At 44.6% G+C, this 22,032-nt stretch overlaps 1 protein-coding gene across 2 annotated transcripts in view; it reads right to left on the bottom strand.

Moving 5' to 3' along the window:
- Positions 1-22,032, bottom strand: part of PTEN (phosphatase and tensin homolog) — a 303,421-nt gene that overhangs the window by 64,101 nt on the left and 217,288 nt on the right. The window lies entirely within an intron of this gene.

The following is a 22,032-nucleotide window of genomic DNA, read 5'->3' as shown; positions in this document are numbered from 1 at the left end:
CTCTTATGACTCCTTTGGACAGGAGCACCGCCTTGCGTCACAGTATAACGTGTTACGGACTGAGGGCATGGATATAAGAGGGAAAATTTGATGGGGAGGCAACAAAGTCCAGGCAGAAGCAGTGCTTAATGACGGACAAGGCCCAATGGTCTGTGGTGATCCCCTCCCAATGGGGAAGAAACCCCTGAAGTCTACCCCAGACAGTTGTTGTGTGATCAGAGAAGATGCAGGGCAAGTCAGTTTTTGGAGATAGAGGATCACTTAATGAGGATGCATCTACCTTTAGAGCTATTCCCTTTAAAGGAGCCTTGAGTGAAAACCCCTTCCACTCTAATGGCGATAGCCCTGTTGCTGCCTATGGTAGAACGAGGTAGGTTCTGAGGACGTAGCTTCTTGATTTTCTCAAGCATAATATTAACCCAAGATCCGAAGAGGTGCACATCATCAAGTGGGAGGTTGACGAGGTGCTGTTGCATGTCCGGTTTCAAGCCAGACACGCAGAGACAGGAGCAGCGCTGCAGGATGACCAAGGTGTTTAATGCCCTGGCAGCAGTATCAGCTGTATCCAAAGCACACCTAATGGTTGCACTGGAGATTGCATTGCCTTCCTCAACCACCTCTTCCCCCTCTATTGCGATACCGGTCAGGGAAGTGCTGCAAGAGCACCTCCCTCTCTTCCAGGCGGGCTCCGTCTTGGGGAGCCAGGACTGCTTCTCTCTTCCTAGCAGTGGTGACCATTAAAGGAGGCAGGTGGAACATGATGTGGAGAGAGTCAGAAGGGGCTGGTTTGATTTTTGCTCCTCGATGCATGGCATGACCATATGAGATTTGACCGGCTCCTTTTCACGGGACGATTTATTCATCCCCTTGATCCATTCTTGAGGAGTGGCTCCATCAGAAAGTCCTCTTCATCAGGGGTGGCATACATATCCACCTTATGGTAGGCACCAAGTGGGGGCGTTTCATAGTTTCATTTGGGAAGGGGGCTGGGGGTGTGGGAGGGGGGGGATGTGGTCCAGAAAGGGATTTGATTTAAGTCAGGATGTGTTTCAAGTCCATATTGTAAGCCTCCCAGTGACCTCCTGAAGCCCAAGGGAAAACCAGGGGAAAGTCCTCAGTTGGAGGAGGAGGAGGATTTGGGCTGCAAATAGCGGAATAAGACTCCAAGGGCCCCTGAAGGGAAGGCATGGGAGGAGATGGTGGAGGAGAAAGAACAGGTTTGTTCTTAGGCCTCAGGGGAAAAGGGGGGGGGGGGATGTTCAAGAGGGGCACATACGTTTCTAATAGCAGGACTTCTTCTAAGGCAAGTTTGCGCTTCTTGGCCAGAGCGCTGTCCAAGGCAGATATTTCGTCTGTGCCTATATCTGTGAAAATTATCTTCTGTCTCTCGTCCTGCTCCTGCACAACCCTCTCAAGGATGGGGCATGCCTCAAAGCTGAGGACAGCAGGCTGTGGTACAGACTATGGTTTCAGCACCAAGGGTGTATGTTGACTCAGTGTCTTTGGCTGCAATGGTGAAATCAGCTTTAAGAGCTTGGCACTGATGGGCATCCTTGGGCTCAAGACCAATTGCGGATGAACTGCCTCAGCTGAGTCTCTCCTTGGCTCCGAAGCCTTGGCTTGGTGTCGACCAGCACTTAAAGGCAGTAGCACACCAAAAGGTGGCAGCGGTTTCGGCACAGGAGGTTGTTGTTAGTCACCTGGAGGGGCAGTGTTAGGCTCCAACACAAAGCCACTTATGAGGAATTGGGAGGGCTGGATCAGTGACAGTACTCATGCAGGGCACAGGCTTCACGGGTGGACCAGGGCAGATCAAGGTGGATAGCGCGTCTTCTGAAGCTATTACTTTTTACAGGAACTGCTCTTCGTCTGACTTCGTAAAGTCAGAGCCAAGGTATTCCATGCAGAGCTAGTGAGCAGGGAGCTCTGGCAACTCGCTGCCTCTTCTTCACCAATGGGGCAGGTCTTGTCCCAAATTGGGTGTCTCCGAAAAAGACTGTGCCATCCTGCTGTGCGTGCCCACCAGCTGTCTCGGGGCTGGCATAAGGTCTTCTTGCTGTGAATAGCGAGCAGCAGCTCTCATTGTACCTCCAGTTAGAGGCACAAGTTGCAGACGGCATGGAGGCCAGCTGAAAGGATATTTAGAGTGGCACCAGGGGGCATCTCTTGAAGAGCCTCCATTCCATTAGGGGGGACAGAGGTCAGGTCGCTCATTGTCAATGGAATTGAAGGATAGAAAACCTGTGGAACATTCTCTTCTCAAAACACGGTGGAAGACCGCAGGCAGGCGGACGAGACAGTATCCACTAATTATTTAAGACCAGGAGCATACTGGATCACATCTGAACTCAATTGCAGAGAAAACCAATCCTACAATATAGTCCGTGACCATGTGCATCTACGACCACAGGAGTAGTCACCCATACCTTGTGACTGGAAAAAAAAAAAAAACTTGCAATGTTCGATCCTAGTGCTAGATGGCAGGAGTATGCGGAGCATGTGTATCTACAGTAAAACATGCTACTAACATACATTTCTCAATTTATTAATGGATGTTAAATTTTTGCACAAGGTACACATTAATTTGGATTGAGATTTGCAACTGCTAATGAGAAACAAAAAAATACGCTCCATTTTCTTTATAACCAGTACATCAATTAAATAAAACTTGCATGAATGAGCTGCAAAAGGAAAGTGCAGCACAGTCTGCTTAAAATTAGTGGCCCTGGCCACAAAGATAATATAAGTGAGCCAACATCCACAAATTCAGGCAAAAGTCACCTGTTTCCCCACAAAAAACTATTCCTTGAAAGGGAGAACCAGATTTATGTTCTTCCTAAGAAACAACCAGGAATACAGATGTAGCCTTTAGCAAAGCGATCATTTCTATTTTTATCTCACATTGCCCCAAAGGATTAAGGCATTCTTCATTAAGAAAAAACTATAGATTTCATATGCAGGGAAACGTGTGGTTAATTCAAAGTGGTTATGCACTACCTGCCAAAAATGCTATTAATGTTTTTTTTTTTTTTAAATTTAATTGCCTACTTTACCCATATAGCAGATGGTACTTGGTGCAGATAATCTGTTATGTGTCCTTCAACTAACATCAAGGACACAACCACCTGATTCTTTAGGACCAAATTAGTTCTCTTTTTGAGAAACCACGTGCAGAGAAGAGTAAGGCTCAGTTTACAGAAACTCCTGTAATCAGAGGAGCACTATGCATCTATCAGAAATTGAGCCTTTGCTTGCCCCTACAAGTTCTTCTCAGTGTTGCACAACACATAACTAACTAACTTGTGACAGGGGAGATGAGAACGAGGCTAATTCCAATAATAACCAATTGCACAAACAGTTGTATAGATGAAAGAGTGCAAAACGTGCAAGATAGGCCACCTGACCGTATGGTCACTTCAGAACAACCAAACCACTGTACATGACCAGAAAGAAACAGGCTCAACAAATCTAAATGTACCAAATCGCTCCTTTGAGCAGGGGCCATTGCACTAGATTCAGATATAGCTTTTGGTTGACTGCCAGTTAGCCAACTTCAAATTGGAGTGTAACACTACCTGGGAAAGCAAGGTAGAAACCTACCGGGAGAAAAGCTGATGTGGGGGATTTGTCAATGTGCCTTATGAGTGAAGGGCAAATGTGGGCACCTGCTGAAAAACAAATAAATCCTCTGAACTTATTAACCTATGTGAGAAACTTAGGAACCAAAGGTTATGCCCAAGGGGTGCTTAGACACAAAACCAAGGGGTTCTGCACCTTCTTAAAGTCTGATACTTCCAGCCAACATAACGCTCGAAATATTAGTTTTCCATCATGGGCTCTTCATTAGTACTCATAACCTCTGAATATCCCAGGAATGGCATAGAGTCCCAGAAGAAAAATAAATAAACCCCACCGGAAAATGCCAATACAAAGTAAATATTTTCGATTTATTTATCTGTTACTGAAATAAAACACACAACAAAAAAAGTGAAGAGAGAGTGAACCCTTTGGCTAAGAGTTGTTTTATAAGTGGAGAGATGGAAGTGGTCACAGGGATTTTTAATCAAACCAAGACAGCTTTACACTACGTCTATTTACCACTTGCGAGGTCTAGAGTTTTCTCTCACACTAATTTATAAGGAGAGGTATTGATTTTATCTTTCAGGGTTTCCTTTTATTTTAATTCATTTTCCTGTTGGACATCCTTCCCAGGGCACCTGATTTGTAATCTCCATAACTGTCCCAGTGATTCTGTCACAAAACAGAGCATGCTGCACTTTATGTTGTTTTGTAATATGTACACTGTGCACAAGAAGCACTTTTTGGTCCCTGTTCTTCGTGCAGTCAACTGTAGCCAGCACAGGACAGCTTTAACTGTGCTGCAAAAGTTAGATATGGAAAATGTCACTTACCCAGTGTACATCTGTTCGTGGCATGAGTCGCTGCAGATTCACATGCTGTGCCTTATCCTACCATCTATTGTTGGGCTTGGAGTGTTACAAGTTGTTTTTCTTCGAAGAAGTCTTTGAGTCACGAGACCCTTTCGGCTCCATTGCGCATGGGGGTCGACTCCATCTTAGGTTTTCCCCGCAGAGGGTGAGGTAGGAGTTGTGTATATTAGTAAAAGTGCCCATGCAATGGAGTGAGTCTGTATGTACATAAAGTGTATAAAAAAATATCATTTATTTACAAATTTATAAATGTACAAGTTATATCAACTTATAACGGCAACAGGCTCCCGGGGAGGTGGGAGGCACATGTGAATCTGCAGCGACTCATGCCACGAACAGATGTACACTGGGTAAGTGACATTTTCCGTTCAATGGCATGTGTAGCTGCAGATACACATGCTGTGCATAGACTAGTAAGCAGTTATCTCCCCAAAAGCGGTGGTTTAGCCTGTAGGAGTTGAAGTTGTTTGAAATAATGTTCTTAATACAGCCTGTCCTACTGTGGCTTGTTGTGTTGTTAACACATCTACACAGTAATGTTTTGTGAATGTATGAGGCGTAGACCATGTGGCTGCCTTACAGATTTCTGTCATAGGTATATTTCCCAAAAAGGCCATTGTGGAGCCTTTCTTCCTAGTGGAGTGCGCCTTTGGCGTAATAGGCAGATCTCTTTTTACTTTAATATAGCAGGTCTGAATACACTTCACTATCCATCTGCCAATGCCTTGTTTGGATATTGGATTTCCTGCATGAGGTTTTTGAAAGGCTACAAACAATTGTTGTGTGTTGCAAAATTGTTTAGTTCTATCAATGTAATACATTAATGCTCTTTTGATGTCTAGCGTATGTAAGGCTGGTTGGTTTAGGTGAACGGTGATATAACTTTAGGTAAGAACTTTGGATTTGTCCAGAGAACCACTTTATGTTTATGTATTTGTATAAAGGGTTCTTGTATAGTGAATGCTTGAGTTTCACTTACCCTTCTAAGTGATGTGATAGCTATTAAGAAGGCTACTTTCTAGGTTAAGTATTGCATTTCACAAGAGTGCATGGGTTCAAATGGTGGACCCATGAGTCGTGTTAATACAATATTGAGGTTCCACGAGGGAACCGGTGGGGTTCTCGGGGGTATGATTCTCTTTAGACCCTCCATAAATGCTTTGATGACTGGGATTCTAAAGAGTGATGTTGAATGTGTAATCTGCAGATAGGCAGATATTGCTGTGAGATGTATTTTGATAGAAGAAAAAGCTAGGTTTGATTTCTGTAAGTGTAATAAATAGCTTACGATGTCTTTCGCAGAAGCGTGTAGTGGTTGGATTTGATTCTGATGGCAATAATAAACAAATCTTTTCCATTTGTTTGCGTAACAATGTCTTGTACTAGGTTTTATAGCTTGCTTATTGACCTCCATACATTCTTGTGTAAGGTCTAAATGTTCAAACTTCAAGACTTCAGGAGCCAGATTGCTAGATTGAGCGATGCTGGATTCGGGTGTCTGATCTGTTGCTTGTCTGGTCTGTTTGGAAGTAGGATATGAGGTACCACTGACAGGTCTAGTAGTGTTGTGTACCATGGTTGGCGAGCCCAGGTTGGTGCTATCAGTATTAGTTTGAGTCTGTTTTGACTCAATTTGTTTACAAGATAAGGAAGGAGTGGGAGCGGGGGAAAAGCGTAGGCAAATATCCCTGACTAACTCATCCATAACGCATTGCCCTTGGACTGAGGGTGTGGATACATGGACGCGAAGTTTTGGCATTTTGCGTTTTCTTTTGTTGCGAATAGGTCTATTTCTGGTATTCCCCAGTGTAGAAAGTAAGTTTGTAGTATCTGGGGATGAATTTCCCATTTGTGTGTTTGTTGGTGATCTCGACTGAGATTGTCGGCTAACTGGTTTTGAATCCCTGGGATGTACTGTGCTATTAGGCGAATGTGAATCGCCCAATGCCAAATCTTTTGTGCTAAGAGACACAGTTGTGACAAGTGTGTCCCTCCCGGTTTGTTTAGGTAATACATTGTTGTCATGTTGTCTGTTTTGACAAGAATGTGTTTGTGGGCTATTAGCGGTTGAAATGCTTTCAATGCTAGAAACACTGCTAGCAGCTCTAGATGATTTATATGCAGTTGTCTTTGTTGAACGTCCCATTGTCCCTGTATACTGTGCTGGTTGAGGTGTGCTCCCCACCCTATCATGGAAGCATCTGTTGTGATCACGTATTGAGGCACTGGGTCATGGAATGGCCGCCCTTGGTTTAAATTTATAAGATTCCACCATTGAAGCGAGGAGTGTGTTTGTCGGTCTATCAACACTAGATCTTAAAGTTGACCCTGTGCTTGTGTCCATTGTGTTGCTAGACATTGTTGTAAGGGACGCATGTGTAGTCTTGCGTTTGGGACAATGGCCAATGCATGAAGACATTATGCCTAGGAGTTTCATCACAAACCTCACTTTGATAATGTTGGTTTGGGTGTATGTTTAGTATTACATTTTGGAAGGGTTGTACCCTTTGTGGACTTGGAGTGGCAATCCCTTTTTGTGTGTTGATTGTTGCTCCTAAGTACTGTTGTATTTGACACGGTTGTAGATGTGATTTTTGGTAGTTTATAGAGAACCCTAGTTTGTGAAGGGTTTCTATAACGTATTTTGTGTGTAGAAGACACTGTTGCTGAGTGCTGGTTTTTATTAACCAATCGTTTAAGTAAGGGAATACGTGCATGTGCTGTCTCCTGATGTGAGCAGCTACTACTGCAAGGCATTTTGTGAATACTCTTGGGGCTGTTGTTATGCCGAACGGTAACACTTTGAATTGGTAATGCACGCCTTGGATTACAAACCTCAAGTATTTCCTGTGGGAAGGATGTATAGGTACGTGGAAATAAGCATCTTTGAGATCTAAGGTTGACATGTAGTCCTGTTGTTTGAGTAAGGTAATCACGTCTTGAAGTGTCACCATGTGAAAGTGATCTGATTTGATGTAAAGATTTAGTGTTCTGAGGTCTAATATGGGTCTCATTTTTTGTCCTTTTTTGGAATTAAGAAATACAGGGAGTAAACACCTGTTCCCTTTTGATGGTTGGGTACTAGTTCTATTGCTTCTTTTTTAAACAATGCTTGGACTTCTAGTTGTAGCAGATCTAAGTGTTGTGTGGACATGTTGTGTGCTCTTGGAGGCACATCTGGTGGCAAATGTAGGAATTCTATGCAATAACCATCTTGGATAATGGCTAGAACCCACGCATCCGTAGTTATGTGTTCCCAATTGTGGTAATAATCTGTGAGTCTTCCCCCCCCCCGGTGTTGTGTGGTGGGGGTTTGTGACGTTGAAGTCACTGTTTAGTTTGTGGGGTTTTTGGGCTCTGGAATTCCCCTCTTGTTTTAGGGAACTGTCCACCCCTATATTGTCCTCGAAAACCTCCTCTCTAATATTGGCCCTGATATGTGGGTCTGACTTGTGAGGTGTAAGGCTCTGTGGTCTGGGCCCGAAACCCCCCTCTAACGTGTGGCTTCCTAAAAGTGCCTCTGCTCTGTGGGGAGTATAGCGCGCCCATGGCTTTGGCCGTGTCAGTGTCCTTCTTCAGTTTGTCTATCGCTGTATCCACCTCCGGCCCAAATAGTTGTTGTTCATGGAATGGCATATTTAGCACTGCTTGCTGAATTTCGGGCTTAAATCCGGAGGTTCGTAGCCATGCGTGTCTCCGAATGGTTACTGCTGTGTTTATTGTTCTGGCCGCTGTGTCTGCTGAGTCCACGGCCGACCTTATTTGGTGGTTGGAGATACTTTGGCCCTCCTCGACAACCTGTTGGGCACGTTTCTGGAATCTTTGGGAAGGTGTTTAATGAGATGTTGCATTTCATCCCAATGTGCCCTGTCGTATCTTGCTAGAAGTGCCTGAGAATTGACAATTCGCCATTGATTGGCTGCCTGTGCTGCCACCCTTTTGCCTGCTGCATCGAATTTCCGACTTTGTCGGGCGGTGGTGCGTCTCCAGAAGTTTGTGAGTTGACCCTTTTTCTGACTGCTCCTACTACCACTGAGTCTGGAGTTAACTGTTGTGTGATGTACACAGGGTCAGTAGGGGGAGGTTTATATTTCTTCTCCACCCTAGGCGTGATGGCTCTGCCTTTGACTGGGTCTTGAAACATCTGTTTAGCGTGTTTTAACATGCCTGGCAGCATTGGCAAGCTTTGGTATTGGCTGTGCGTAGATGACAAGGTGTTGAACAAGAAGTCATCTTCTATGGGCTCTGCATGCAATGCTATATTATGAAATGTAGCTGCCCTGGAAACCACTTGCATGTAAGCAGTACTGTCTTCAGGTGGTGAAGGTCTTGCCGTGTAGCATTCAGGACTATTGTCAGAGACCGGAGCATCATACAAATCCCATACATCCGGGTCATCTTGACTCATCCCTGTGTGCGTTGGTGACTGTATCATTGGGGGTGTTGCTACCGGGGACAGATGTGGCGAATGTATAGGTGATTGTTGAGGCGACACCTGTGGTGGATTTTTCTATTTTGCCACTTTTGCCTTAGGCTGTATTTCCACCTCCTGGAATGCGAGCTTCCGCTTCATTTTGATTGGAGGAAGAGTTCTGATTTTCCCCATGTCCTTTTGGATATGGAGCCTTCTTGGAGTATGGTCCGGTTCTCCCATACCCAGCTCTTGTTCGAATCGGTGGCCTTGTAATTGTGTGGAAAGGCCTTGTTCCTCTGTATAGGAGCTTTGTTTCGGCTCCGAAGAAGAATGTTTCGGTACCGAAATTTTTTCGACAGTCTTTTTTCGGCTCCGAGGAAACCTTTTTCACTTTCGGTGTGCCTAATTATCGGTGCCGAGTCTGTTCGGAGCCGGAATCTCTGTGCAGAGTTTTTTCGGAGCCGGTATCTCGACCGGAGTCGGATGTCTACGGCTGCTAAGAGGCCTTTTTCGGTGCCAATGTTTGGTCACCATGTTTTTGGGTAAAGCCATGGCCTGTTGGAGGTGGCGTCCCCTGGGCCTTCATGATCTTCGAGTGGGCTTTCGCTGGGGTTGGTTTACTCACGGTTTGCTGAGTCTTCCGCTGCTCACGCTCGGACTCGTCCGAGTCCGACTGGAGAATGGAGAATGTCTCCTCTTCCTCGACGTCGGTGTGCCCGGCCGGTGTCGACGCCATCTGGAGTCTTCGAGCTCTTCGATCACGCAAGGTCTTCTTGGATCGAAATGCCCGACAGGCCTCGCAACTATCCTCTTTGTGTTCGGGGTACAAACACAGATTACAGACCAAGTGTTGGTCTGTATAAGGATACTTTGTGTGGCAGTTGGGGCAGAAGCAGAAGGGGGTCCGGTCCATGAGCGTTGAAGATGGATGCAGTCGGGCCGACTAGGCCCCGCCGAGGCGCGGGAATCCCGAAGGGCTGCCGGAACTTTTCTTTCTTTGGTGTCGATGTGCTAGCACTAACCCGGTACCGAGCGCAAACAATACCATCAAATTTTCCGATGTATAACTATCTTTACCGAACCGAAACACGGAGCGTAGAGGAACACGTCTGAACCCGATGGCGGAAAGAAAACAATCTAAGATGGAGTCGACGCCCATGCGCAATGGAGCCGAGAGGAGTCCCTCGGTCTCGTGACTCAAAAAGACTTCTTCGAAGAAAAACAACTTTTAACACTCCGAGCCCAACACTAAATGGCAGGATAATGCACAGCATGTGTATCTGCAGCTCCACATGCCATTGAACACCTCTTTACGACTCCCCCCAGCACCTCCCCCCTGCCACCCCCCCACCACCGTTCTGTTTTGCTTTAATCAATTTTACCAAATGTGCCCTAGCAATAAGAAAGGCACGAACGAGATGTGGGTGTGTGATGCTTTCAATCCTGGGAGGGAACCCAAATGAGATATTTTATGTATCAGCATTTTGTAAATCAAACTTTTATGAGTTTTTTAGAATGTTTTATTGTATATTATGAATTGTGCTTTTACTGCTGAAACTCTGGTTGAATAAGGTTTACTTGACTGACTTAACAGCAAAAGCCAGATTCTATCAACCCTATGCAACGTCCTAAGTAAAACCCAAGAATGGAAATTCTTAACTGTAGGAAACTGGCCCTTGTTGCAGTTACACCCCCCATCCCCCTACTTTTTGCCTAATATTGATGCTGACTTGACCGAGTGTGCTGGGATCCTGCTAACCAGGCCCCAGCACCAGTGTTCTTTCCCTAAATAATGTACCATTGTCTCCACAACTCGCACACCTCTGGTGAATAGATAGGTCCCTTGTAAAACGTACCAATGGTACCAGGGGCCCTGTGACCAGGGAGGGTCCCTAAGGGCTGAAGCGCCCTAAGGGACTCCTCACCAAACACATGCACACTGAAGAATATTTGTGTTGGTGGGGAGAAAAGGGCAAAGTTGACATGGCACCCCCTCTCAGGGTGCCATGCACACAAAACACTGCCTGTGGCATAGGTAAATCACCCATCTAGAAGGCCTTACAGCCCTAAGACAGCATACACTATACCACAGGTGAGGGCATAGCTGCATGAGCAATATGCCCCTACAGTGTCTAAGTCCATTCTTAGACAGTGTAAGTGCAGTGTGGCCATATTAAATATATTGTCTGAGAGTGTCATTTCGAACTCCACAGCTCCATAATGGCTTCACTGAATAATGGGAGGTTTTGTATCAAACCTCTCAGCACAATAAACCCACACTGATGCCAGTGATGAATGTATGATAAAAAGCACACAGAGGGAATGTTAGAGATGCCCCCTGCATTTTACCCAGTCCTTTAGTGTAGGACTGACTGGTCTGTGCCAGCCTACCACTAGCAGACACACTTCTGGCTCATTGGGGTGAGGGCCTTTGTGCTCTCTGAGGCCTGCCTGGCAGTGAGCCTCAAAGGCCCTCTGACCCCTGTAACATCCATAAATCTTGTATTTAAGGGCTTCCCTGAACCCAGCTCACCAGATTCCTGGCAACCCGACACAAAGGACTGCATAGCTGAAACCACCAGCAGAGAAGAAGGAAGACGGCAACTGCATTGGCCCCAGCCCTACCGGCCTGTCTCCTGCTTCAAAGAACCTACAAAAGAACAGCGACACATCCAGCGAGATCAGCGACCTCTGCCAAGCTCCAGAGGACTGCCCTGCACTCAAGAGGACCAAGAACTCCTGTGGACAGCGGCCCTATCCAAGAAGAAACAACAACTAAGGACTCCAATCTCACTCGGAATGTGTGAGTCCTGACCACTCTGCACCACATGCCCACGGCCCTTGTCCAGGTGGCCCAACCAGCTAGAGAGGATCCCCAGGCGATTATGAGCAAGTGCCCACCCTAGGTTGACCTCTCCACCATGGCGCCTGCAGAGGGAAATCCGACCAGGAAGCTTAGGACAATGATATCAGATGCCTCCAGACACTATACCCACAGCCCCCAGGCCTGGGAGAACCCGACCCCCCAGTGCAGCAACATTCAGCAGGCAGCCCTCCTCCCTGTCCAACCTGTGGTTTGCCCAAGACGACCCCCTGGAACTCGCCGCAGCCTCTGAGTGATCCCTGGGGTCCCCTCAGAAAATAATTGGAGACCCGATATCTTGTTTGCACCCTGCACCCTCAGTAGCGCTGGGGTGGCCAAATGCACGTTTGGTGCCTACTTGTGGCCCCCCTAGTCCTCCTCTAAAATGTCCCCAGGTCTGCCTTTCGAAGTCGTGGGTACTTACCTGCCCACAGATCTGAAACCAAGTGCACCGAGTCTCCATAGGAGCCCATGTTCATTTTTCCTACACTTTGACATCTGCACCCGGCTGGCCCCATGTTGCTGGTGGTGGGTTTTTGGGGTTAACTTGAACCCCAACCTGTGGACTTCCTAACCCCTGGAACTTTAAGTGTTGTGCTTTCCTGCAGATCGATCTAACTTTTCTTCCCCTGAGGAACTGTTTCTGAAAATTTCTGTCAAGTTTTAAAACAGATTATTGCCAATATTTCCAAAAACTGTATAACTTATCGATTTCAAACAAAGTTCTGTTGATACATGTGTGAAAGATGAATCTATTGAAGTACTTAACTGCAACTTGTGGTTCTAAAAATAAAGAAAAGATATGTTTGATATATCCATTGGTCTGGAGTTAAGTAAACAAGTGTGTACTTCTTCTGTTGTCTGTGTGTGTACAACAAATGCTTTGTACTACCCTCTGATAAGCCTATGTGCTCAACCACACTACCACAAGAGAGAGCTTAAGTATTATCTACTTTAGCCTCTGTTAAGCCTCTGGGGAACCGCTGGACTCTGTGCACACTATATCTCATTTTGATATAGTTTATACAGAGCCAGCTTCCTACATTTCCCTTCAGTGAAGGAACACTGGTTGGACCTGGAGAAGGTTGGTCAATGCTGCATACTTTCCTCAGTGGTGGAGTCAGAAGCACAAAGATTTTTTTGGCATTTAGCCTCTGAATAAACACCAGAGTTGGCTACTACAATTAACAAATCTCTGGAAGACACGTTTTTAGCCCAATTAACCTTCTAGGTGGAAAATGCATGAAATGATTTAGGAGAACTGCCAATAACTTACCCAATATAATGGCAGACAAACCTGGCCAACTGGTCATCAAGGGACACCACAGAGCTCTTTATCATCAAAATGGATGTTTAAGATCTACTAACAAGAGTAGCCTAAGATAACCAGACTTCAATAGTATAATAGGATTCAGTGAGAACTTAATGTGAAGCTTAATTCTTTGTCACCGTAGTAAAGCAAAAGGCACCAGTCACTTAAAGTGATTTCATCCATTTGGATCCCTTTTCACATTTTATAGAGGCAGGATGTGAGAATCACATTAGAATAAACCTCACATCAGGGCATATTCTTCATGAGGTCTACCAAATCACCACCTAAGCTATCCTGAAATTGAGACCTACACGTACACAAACTTAGGCGTAAGATATTTTAAGATGATGTCAGGGTGGTTTTATATGTGTTCTACATACCGTACGCCAAATTTTAAACTGTACTGATGTTTAATATACTATCCGGCTAAAAGCGGTTAATTTTTACCTAATCAAGACCTAAAATGAGCAAAAAGAAAAAACACAAACACTCAGATCTGTTTCGTACTGGCGCAAAGCGGGTCTTGTTTTAGCTACTACACAAAGCAGAATTTTCTGGATTCACATGCTACATATTATTCTGCCATCTAGTGTGTTTGTCCAGAACTCTCATCTTGTATATTAGTATGAGCGTAAACTGTCCCCCACCATTTGGTGCCTCGTCCAAACCTCTCCGGATGTCAAACACCCTTCCCCGGAAACCTCCATGCGTGGTTGCCATCTTCAGATTTATCCCACCCACAAGCGAACATCTGTTTATTTGATATTTTGTGGTCTTCTTTTCTGTATATTCTTCAAGTCTCTGGTTAAATTCTACTCACCTCATTTCTTGGGGAAGTTGGTGGGTCACCTGTGAATCCTGAAAATTCTTAAATCTGCAAAACTACTCCCACAGGTAAGTGGCCATTAATTTAGCAGTGTAAATCTTTTCTGGATTCACATGTGCATTGATTTTCGTAGCAGTTTTATTCACTGTGGAGGCTGGGTTGGAGATTAGGTTGAGCTTGGTACTCTGTCCCACTTGTACCTCTATGTTCATCTATACGTCTATGAGGGAGTGTTTCGTGAATGTGTGCACTGACATCCAAGTGACTGTTATACATCTGTGATTTAAATGAACATTTTCCAGGAAGGCTACTGTAGCTCCTTTCTCACGTGTTGAACAAGCTCTTGGTTTAGTCCCTAGTTGTACGTAAGCTGTTCTGCGAGACGTCTGGATAGTTTGAGTAATCCATCTTGCAATGGTGTTCTTAGTGATTGTTTTTCACTTGTTATTGTTTTCACTTGTTATTGTCTGAGAATAATACAAAGAGTTGTTTTCCTTTCCTGATTCGCTTGGTATTCTCCACATAAAATATCACCCGTTGGGTGTCTCAAGCATGTAGTGCTCTGAGTCCTTGGCTCTTGGAAGTGACTGGATTTATGTGAAACTGGGATAGGACTTGTGGTAGGAAATGTGGGTTGGTCCTCATGACTATCCTGTCCTTGTGTATATGCATGTATTGTTCCTGAATAGTGAGTGCCTGCAACTAACTTACTTTACAGAGAGATCTCATTGTAATTAGAAAGGTTATCTCAAATGTGACACATTTTAAGGTGTCCTTGTGGAGTGGCTCAAAGGGTTCTTTCATCAGTTGGGTCAGCACTACATTTAGGGTCCATACAGGTGCTAGTGCACTCCTTGGTTGGGCTATTCTTTTGGCCCATTCCAGAAATCTTTTGATCACTGATGTATTGAAAAAGTGGCTTTCTAAGGATCCCCTTGTGTAGGCTACTATTGCTGCCAAATGAACATTTAATGATACATAGGTTAGCTTGCTATCTAGCAGGTGTGCGAGGTGTCAGATAACTGTAGAGTTTCTGGTACCTTCCTAAAAGAGGCCCTATATCTGGCACCACCTTGTGTATCTCTCTCACTTGGCTGTGCAGCACCTTGTTGTCAGTCTTTTTTGCTTTTCTGATGACCACCCCCATTGTTTTTTCTAAGTATCTGAGCTCTGTCTCCAGGAACCATACCGCTAGACTCAGTATGCTTTGTTCTGGGTGGAGAATCCTCCATCCTGCATGGAGAGTAGATCTTGTAACAATGGTAGTCTCTGCATCCTGCTGTGTGCCATCTTTATCAGGTCTGAGAACCAGGTTTGTCTCGCCCACTGTGGACCAATGAGTATTAATGTCATCTGTGACTGTCTGTACTTGTTGATTACTAATGTTAACAATGGGATCGGGGGTAAAAGTGTAAGCAAATATCCCTGACCAGTCTATCAACAGTGCATTCTTCAGGGAGTGTTGGTGTGTATGTCTGGAAGAGAAGGATTGGCATTTTGAGTTTTCTGGCATTGCAAAAAGGTCTATTTCTGGTGTCCTCCATCTTCTGAGTACCTTTTTGATTATTGCGTGATTAAGTTCCAACTCGTGTGAGATGTAGGCCTGTCTGCTCAGCTTGTCCCCCTCTACAATGTCTTCTCCTGGGAGATGTATTGTGATGTTTATGTGTCCCTGGATGGCACATCTCCAGATCTCTTGTGCTGGCCTTGAAAGGGCAGAGGTTTTTGTTCCTCCTCATTTCAAGACAGAACATCATTGTTGTGTTGTCCATTTGAATTTGTATTGATTTAACCCACAGCTACATCTGAAAGATTTTTATGGCTAAGTACGCTGTTTTTAGCTCCCTAAAGTTGGTGTGTTATACTGCCTCTTCTGGTCCCTAGATCCCTCGGACCTGGAGCTCCCCATTCAATATGCGAGGCGTCTGTACTGATGCGCAATGGTGGCGTTGGGGACATGAAGGGTCTTCCTATTATCTTAGTCTTTGACCACGCCATTTCCACTGCACTCTGTGCATGACAACCACTAGATCTTTCCAATTCCCCGTAGCTTGAGATCACCGGCTCTGGAGCCATTCCTGAACTGGCCTCATGTGTAACTTTGCATATGGTATTTGAGGTATGCAGGAAACCACCCTTCCCAGCATCTTTTCCTACAGTCCTCAATGTCGGAGACTTACCCTTTCAGTAGTGACGAGTTATTGACAGTATTCTCTTCTTGCAAGTGTACGATTTCCCCTGTGTTGTGTTGAGCCTTGGTGGTTCTGGTGTGGGTGGCAATTTTGGAAAACCCCTGCCTGGGGAATGTCACCATCACTGTTTTGTGCTTTTCCTGCACTTGCGTCTTGAGTTCACCTTTACCAGTCAGTCTTCTAGGTAAGGTACGTACACATGTATTCCTTGCCTTCTCAGGCATGTCGCAACTGTTGCTAAGCATTCCATAAACACTCTGGTGCTGATTTTATTCAAAAAAGGTGGCACCCTGAATTAGTGGAATGTTCGGTCTACAACAAAGAGCAATAATGTTTGTGCTTGCAGTTCATTGGAATGTGTATATATGCATCCTTTAGGGCTATAACTGTCATATAGCCATTCCTTCAGCAGCTGAAGAATGACCTCTTGCAGCATAGTCATTTTGAAGTTCTGTCTCTTAATGAACTTGTTTAAGAAACTGAGGTCTAGAATAGGACGTAATGATCAGTCTGGTTTTAATATCAAAGTATGCAGAGTAGTTTCCCTGGTTGATCTCTACTGCCTTTTTCTGCAACAGTTGTTTCACCTCTATAGCAAGGTTTTTTTCTTCTGTTGTGCAAGTGTCTTTCTTTGGTCCTCGCCCTGGTCGGTGTTTGAACAATTCCATGCACTAGCCGTGTTGGACGACACTGAGTATCCACTTGTCTGAAGTGACCTTCCTCCACTCCATGAAGAAGGATCCTATGAACCCCTCTCCCCAACAGGAATCGTGAGTGGTTGGGGTTTTAAGTTTTCCAACTCACTTGCTCGCTTTTGCAGCAGGCCCTCTGTGCGCTACCTCTTGCATGCCCTCAAAAGGGTTGTCTCTGTAGTACTTGGTATTGCCATTGTTGCATCTGTCTGCACCTGGTTTGTACTTTGGAAGCTCTAGTGTGTAGCAGTAGTACTTTAAAAGCCCTCTCCACCCACTGGTCTTCTAGTGGTGTACTGCCTTGTCTTTGCTGCCCCCTGAACTGCAGGGCTCCCAACGATTTTGTCATATCATTATCTTTCTTAAGCTGCTGGAGGGCATTGTTCACTGCACTCCCAAAAAGGTACTTCCCGTTAAAAGTTGTGCCATGATATTGGCTTTGACTTCATTGTTAATGCCCAACACCCACACCCAAAAATGTCTTCTTAGGGCAGCTCCTGCAATCATTTGCCTGCTTGGACAGGTGTTTCGTAAGCCCCAACATCTTTTCTTAATGTTAGCATTCTCTTTCTCTCCTTAACAGGAGGCAGTTCGAGCACATTTGGCCTGTTCCTGGCAGGGGCTGCAATGATGGAATCTGCTGACAAGTTCCCTCAAACGTCTGCTGGTCCTTCAGGGAGTATTTATAATTCTTTTCGGTCCTGGGTGTCACCAACGTGCTGGTTGCTTGAAGGCCTCTCTCCCCTGGTTAAGTATGCTCAGGAGCATGGGCAAATATTGACACTTACTCCGAGGATAGCAGTGTCTAGTTAAAAAAAAAAAAAAGTTTGAGACTTCTCCTCCTCCTCCAACTGGACAACTGTAGCACTCTTTATTAGTTGGTTGTACATAGGAATATTGTCAGGAGGCGAAGGTCTTGAAGGGTATGTGTCACTGGAGAATCGACGTGGATGTCCTGCCATTGTGTCTCAAGGCATTCTGACCCTTCACTATCTTTAAACAGACTCTGGGCCCTAGTCCTCATAGAAGATCTCTACTTTCTGGGCTCTGTGGTCACTGGAAGTTCTAGTTCCCAAATCTTTGCCCTCTTGTAATTTTGACAAAAGTACAAAATTTTAGAGAGATATGTAGAAATACATTTTCTGGAGAACCGTGGCCATTTAGGCTTTAAGACAGCTTCTATTTCGTTCTATCAGGCGCACTTCCTGTTGAGTGTGGGTGTCAATCCCTATTTCAATGTTGAGACCTCTGGTGTTGGTGTTTCAGTTGATACCTTTTGTAGTTGTTTCGACATTGGTTGTCCTTCGACATTGGCATGTTTCTAGTAGTTCGTCCACCTGCTGTATCCTCGGTGTGGGATTAAAGAGGCTGTTTCGACTTCTGCATGTCTTCGGTCAGCAGGAGATTCAGTGTTAAGGCAGCTTTTGGGGTTCTAGAGTTCGTTTTTCGAGACTTGTCCACACTCTTTCTTTAATGTTACTTGCGCCCACTTACCTTAGTTTTTTCGGTGTTCTCATTCAAAGGCTATGACCTCCCTTTCAATGTCTGAGCCCTCTCTATCAGTTCCTTTGACAAAGTTGTCCTCCTCGCTTGACAACCCCAGGTCTCTCAGCAATAAAGTTATAGTCTGCCCCCTGCATGGCAATGTGTGCTTGCCTTTGTTTCTACCTAGCATTTAAGTTCTTTGGTTTGATTTCTGCTCAAGCCTCATAATTGTTGGTGCTGTGGTCTCTTGGCCGGAAAAGGTTGCACACACCTGTTTACTGTCCCTTTGGGCAAACTTGTGGTGACACTCTGAGAAGAAGCGAAAAAGTGTGTTCTTCTTATCATGCCATATCACTCCGAGCAGGAGGGGGTCCTACCCATGCATTCCCCAGTCATCCTTCAATGTGTAGCCTCATACTTCTCTTACTTCTCAGTGGGGAAAAAAAGACTGGACTGGATTTTCCACAACCTGATGAGTCTCTGCACTATCACTCTGGAACTTCAGTGCCGTCTTTGACAAACCTTCAGTATGCTTCTCTTCTTTCAGAGATTGGAGAGCCTTCAAAAATACTTCCAGACTCAACAGCAGAAAAAAATCCGAAAATGGTGACCACGTGTTGAGGCTTCCAGGGAGGGCATCTGACAAGGATGGATGAGGTACCAAAAGTTGGGGACAGTCACCACCTAACAAAAAACACTAGAAAAAGAGGAAAGAGAAGGACTAATGTACGACAAGAGTTCTCGACCCAACCACTAGGTGGCGGAATAATGCACAGCATGTCAATCCACAAAAGATTCACGCTGCAAAACCTAATTTGACTCTTTGGCCTATACTATTCTAACCCAAAAAAGTGGACTGGGGTCATAGATGAAACACAGAAAAGAGAAAAGACAACTGATATCATAATTGCGGAAACAAGGTCTAACTCATGTTCATGGCTCTGGCAGAAATGTTAATCAGGGACAAGGGCTTGAGCAGTTTTTGCTTTGCACCCTTCTTGCTGTAATTGAGCATAAGCTCTTATACATGCTACAAAGCATTTCAAAGTGACTTTCATTTCACACCATGACACTGGCTCTAGCTCATCACAACGAAAGACCACCAGTATGGAGACATGTAAAGTTTTTTTTTTGGGGGGGTGAGGGGGGAAGGGAGCTGGGAGCAGTCAAGTGCCACTATGTGTACCATATATTTGGAGGGTGGGGTGACATAGGCAGTCAGGGGTCTCTGGTTCAGTGTATTTAATAAGTCAGTGAGGATTTGTCCACAACCTGTAGGAGTTGTAAACAGCAAAGCATACATTTCCTCATTCTCCAGAGATATGGGCAAAACCTAGGCGAATACATTTTTAAAAACCTTAATAAGAACTACCAAATACCTCCTCCAAGGAAGAATACAACTGATAAAGAGATAAGATTTCTGGGTTAACATCTGGTTCAGCTAACCTCTACTTTTTGCAAGGCAGATACTGAGCAGAAGGGATGGTAGGCACACCACTAAGTATAAAGGCCTGCCCAAGGATCTGGAACTGACAAGGAAGATACACTGATTAGGTAGTTGCATGACCACTCCCGGGAATGATTGCACTAGCGTCAGAAGCAGTGGCCAGACTTAAAAAGTCACAGACAGTGCAGATGAAGTGGCCTGCTGGAGCTGGACACACTGAAGACACTAAACCCTCCCATCTGGTGCTTGTTATGGAATCTATGTGCCTTAAAGTGTGGTCTTGGTTATACTTGGCTTCTTCTGCCTCTATGTGATAAAGGCCCACACTCCTCAATGAACTAAAACAGCCCATATAAAATATGTCCTCTACTGAACAAGAGTGAGACTGGATTGTTGAAGTCTACATACAGAAAGAAGCAGGAAGGGCATTTACAGGCCACCTCTGGCACTCAAAGTGCTCGCCAGGGGGGCAGACTCACTTTAGTCCCCAATTCAAAACCTTTGCAGCAATAGGGCTGAGAGATGCTCTGCTTGTCTGGTCCGAATAAGCACCCAGTAAGGGAGGAGACTACCTCCAGATGCAAAATCTAGATACCAGCATGCTAAAGGGGAGCAGAATGTTTTATCACATGCTGCTACCCATCACTGTGCAAACTGTGTAAAACAGTGTATGAGTGCAAGCAGCGTAAAAGGTCTCCATAAAGAGCCTTCTGGTCCTCAGCATCATTTGTCACACCCTTGACCAACAAAATCCTGAGGGAATGAATAATCAGTTATCTGCAATTGCATAAAGTACTTAGCCAATGAGAAAAGTATGCAAAAGTAATGGGTTATAAAAGCCACAATGACAATAAAGGTTGGAGGTCTTCCTGAATTGGCGTCTGTATTTTTGGCAGGTCGAAATGACAGTTCTGTATTTTGGAGAAACTCCACAGGAGTACTGATTCAGAAGATATGGGACCCATAAGTGAAGATACTTTCAATATTGTTGTCTTGTTGCCTTTCAGCAATGTTCTTTGCTCCGCATCTAAATTACTAAAAAGTGTCTCTCACAATGTCCCACTGTGCTGTTTATGACTAGATGATTCTAATACATTTTATGTCAACCTTCTCCCCCCTAAACGTTAGGTGGTTCTTGATCAGCATGCCCATGATAGGATAAGTCTTGAAAAAGAACATGTAGTATTAGGGGAAGTGAGTTTCTTGAAATCACTTCTAGAAATGAAATCAGATGAATATAGTATAGGCTACCCAAGTGGTAGAAAACAGCAGAGCAAAGGCATCAAGAATGAGAAAACCTGAATACAATAGAAGCAAGATCTGATCCACACCAATCAACAGCAAAAAAAAACCTAAGCATTTGCAATGCAATGGGTCTTGTGTTTGCTTGAGTTAGAGCTATCAGCAATGTGAATTTCTAATTGGACTTCTCTTGCCACACAAACTGAAAATGAAAAGTAAAACAGTGGAGATAAGCATTTCAATTCAAAGCGCCACGGCCGCTGTGAGCGCAAAGGAGAGACAAAAGGAAAAGGAAGTTCGCTCGCAGTCAAAAGTATCGGCAAATGAGCAATTATCCATGTAACAGGGTAGACGGCCAAGGAAGTAACAAAACTGCCCCAAGGAGGGACAACCGTAAAGCATTTACCAACCATCACAAAGGATTTTTGAAAGGCAAGCCCATAAATGAGTGATAGTGATGGGCGTGCGGTAGGTGTGCTTAAAACCCCCAAAGATAGATTATAACACGTCAGAGCTTTTGCACACTCAACATATAAAGACTGTTAGGGATTCACAAATGCATGGGGAAAGGATCATAGCCTTTTCTATGTTGTGTAACATGCAATAAAACAGCAGCACAAACATCTGTATTTATTAAATGTACTACCAATACCATGTCCATTTACTAAGGAGTAGGTTCACAAATAATTCTGAACAGGAGTGATCAAAGATGTAGGAATATCACCTCCCTTTCCTGACAAAGCATTTTTTCCTTCTCCACATATTAACAGAATCAGTTTCACATTTGTTTAGTTTCCTCACTGGATTTTGACAGCAACAAATATCACAAAGTATTTAAAGTTTGAAATATAGAATGAAAGCAAGACGAGCAATTAGTCACCTCGCTGGTGATGCTTATTCTCGACAGCACTGAATGAGATCCAAAGGCAGGATTTGCATCAGAGCGACTGCAGTCAAGCCAATGTCTAGCATTAGTAAAGAATCTTGAAAACGTTTACTAACGCATTTTGTCTTTTGTTAGGATAGATGTGGAGCCATACATGATAAATGTGGGCACAACAGCACCTAAAAATCCGCTTATCAAGTTTATTTTCAAAACATTTGTTGA

The sequence above is a fragment of the Pleurodeles waltl genome, chromosome 6 (assembly GCF_031143425.1).
Source record: "Pleurodeles waltl isolate 20211129_DDA chromosome 6, aPleWal1.hap1.20221129, whole genome shotgun sequence".
NCBI classification, from domain to species: domain Eukaryota; kingdom Metazoa; phylum Chordata; class Amphibia; order Caudata; family Salamandridae; genus Pleurodeles; species Pleurodeles waltl.
Note: the sequence above shows the minus strand (reverse complement) of the source record. Positions and strands in the feature narration are given on the sequence as shown.